General features: G+C 42.4%; 1 protein-coding gene across 2 annotated transcripts in view; it reads left to right on the top strand.

The window, feature by feature from the left end:
• The first annotated feature begins 834 nt into the window (after positions 1–834).
• LOC135114778 (aromatic-L-amino-acid decarboxylase-like) overlaps positions 835–2,597 on the top strand; it is a 36,181-nt gene continuing 34,418 nt past the window's right edge. For both annotated transcript variants that reach the window (XM_064030847.1, XM_064030848.1), the window contains exon 1: positions 835–1,043. The gene's annotated coding sequence lies outside the window, so the exon portion shown is untranslated. The remainder of the gene's footprint in view (positions 1,044–2,597) is intronic.

Below are 2,597 nucleotides of genomic sequence, written 5' to 3'. Positions count from 1 at the left end.
CGGATGTACGTCGTCGTCGTTGTCGTCATAGTAGTAGTAGTAGTAGTAGTGTTGTTGTTGTTGTTGTTGTTGTTGTTGTTGTTGTTGTTGTTGTTGTTGTTGTTGTGGTGGTGGTGGTAGTACTAGTAGTGGTAATAGTTGTTGTTGTTGTTGTTGTTGTAAAGGAAACACCAATAATAATAATAATAATAATAATAATAATAATAATAATAATAATAATATTAATAACCGGAAGGCATAAACACCATAACAATAAAGAAATTAAAAGCAAGACAAAAACAAATAAAAAAAATTAGACAAAACTCAACCCAACCCTATCCAACCCAACCCAATTCTATCCAATCCAACCTAATCCAATCATATCCAACCCAACCCAACCCAATCCTATGCAACCCAACCCAACCAAACTCAACCCAACCCAACCCTATCCAACCTAACCCAACCCAACCCAACCAAACTCAACCCAACCCAACCCAACCCAACCCTATCCAACCCAACCCAACCCTATCCAACCCAACCTAACCCTATCCAACCTAACCCAACCCAACCCAACCCTATCCAACCCAACCCAACCCTATCCAACCCAACCCAACCCAACCCAACTAAACCGAAGCCCAACCTGACCAAAACCAGATCAAAGCACCTTAATAAGACAAAGGTCACACTTATACAACAAGACTCAGTCACACCATTACCCAATATAGCGTAGAAGAGTGACCTCGACTGGGATGGAAGAAGGGAGGGAGGGAGGAGCGAGGGAAGCAGGGAGGGGGCGGAGTATAGGACAGGTAGGGGGAGGGGGAGAGGGAGGATAAATAAAACCCGGCTGCGATCCCACGCCGCACCTAGTCGCCCTTCATCAGTCGAGCCGGAGAGCGTGTGCGTGAGTTCACATTGGACTGGCATCCCGCGCTCCGCCTTCCTCCGCGTCCGCCTGAAGTCCCAAGGGTGAACGGACACGCGCTCACACATTCAACCACCCACACGTGATCCCGAACTTGACCCAGGACTAGATTACGCCTCTTCCAGCCCCCCTTCACCTGGTAAGTGTAAGGCAAGGCGGTAAAGAGCTTAGAAGGTACTAGTTGAGAGTTTTTGGAGTCTAGGTGAGTGCTTATAGAAGGAAACTTGTGTAGTGTGAAGTTTATATTTAAATGAAAAGAACTGGGTAGTTAGTCATGTCACAACGACACAGCATAACGAAGAAGGAAGAGGAAGAGGAAGAGAAGGCTTGGGAAGAGGGAAGTAAGCGAGGGAGACGTGTTGGAAGGAAATGAGAGGGAAGGGTATCGTATGTGGTAGGCAGAGCGTGGCAACTTAAGGGAGGCTGAGCGGGACAAGGCTACAGTGTTGAAAGAGAGAGAGAGAAGAGGAAGAGAAGAGCGTGCAGTGTGCGAGGAACGAAACTTAACCTCAAGAGTAACGCGGAAGCTGTTTTTAGATTTTTTTTTGTACTTGATAACTGGATTAGAGCAGACACCTGAGGAGGGTGGAAAGTATTAAAGCATTCTTATTATTGAATCTACTGCCATTTGAATGTAAAAAGTAAACGAGGAAGAGTGAGACAATGGTGTAACGATTTTATAGCATCATTATTATGGTCATTTTTTTATTATTGCTCGTAGTGTTAGTGAGCATTTAGAGTACCAGTAGTAGTAGTACGATTGTTATCTGCTTAGGAAACTGTTCGACTATTAATGAAACGCGGCTTTTCGTGTTTCTTCTGACTACGAAGCATTTGACCAAGTTTCGATCAGTACTGAGGTCATGCTTACGAAGGTCACGGGGCGTAGGCGTGGTAGCAAAATCGAACAAGGGGCAAGGCAAGCCAGCTAACCAATTTAGCCAACACCCAAACACCCAAGAAAAGACAAATTACAAAGACAGAGGTTGGAATCCTTTAACTTTTCAGTGTCTTTTCAGTGTCTTAAACTAATAAAAATTTGTAAACTATTAACGAGCTTTATTAAAAGATATCACTGTTCAGCGGTCGTTTGAAGATGCTTGTCAAACTTTAACACTGATTCTGCTTCAATAATAAATCAAAACGCCAATGTGATTCGAAAGGTATTGGGAATTTCAAAGATGTTCCTATGAATCTAGTGATCATTTAAAACTCCTGCATCTCTAATAACAAAAGACCTACGGAAACGTTATTAAATCCGTAATGAAATAGCTGTGACCTGGTAGAAGGTATTGGGGATTTAAAGTTAAAGGTGATTTCATAATTTGAGATACTTTAAACACTAATCCTACACGATTCATAAAGTAAATCAATAATAAAAAATACACAAAGGTCCTGTAGAATACATTAGGGGGAGGGGGGGGGGGCGAGAATTTGAAGGATCTCATAATTCGTGGCAGTTAAACACTAATTATATATCATAAAGTGAGAACGTAGTTAAGGAGCAAAGCGTCTGAGGTTTTTTAATAGAAGATTTTGCGGGAGGGAAGAATTTCACGGGTGATTTCATAATATGCAATAGGTAAAACACTAACTCTACATCATTCACCACCAAACAAAAGACACCCATGAGAACGAAAATGAATTCTGAACGTGGCCAAAGACAAAGAAGTTCTGAAGAGAGACCAGAGGG

Source organism: Scylla paramamosain, chromosome 28, assembly GCF_035594125.1.
Source record: "Scylla paramamosain isolate STU-SP2022 chromosome 28, ASM3559412v1, whole genome shotgun sequence".
Lineage (NCBI taxonomy): Eukaryota > Metazoa > Arthropoda > Malacostraca > Decapoda > Portunidae > Scylla > Scylla paramamosain.
The sequence above is the reverse complement of the archived record's forward strand: the minus strand, read 5'-3'. Positions and strand labels throughout refer to the sequence as shown.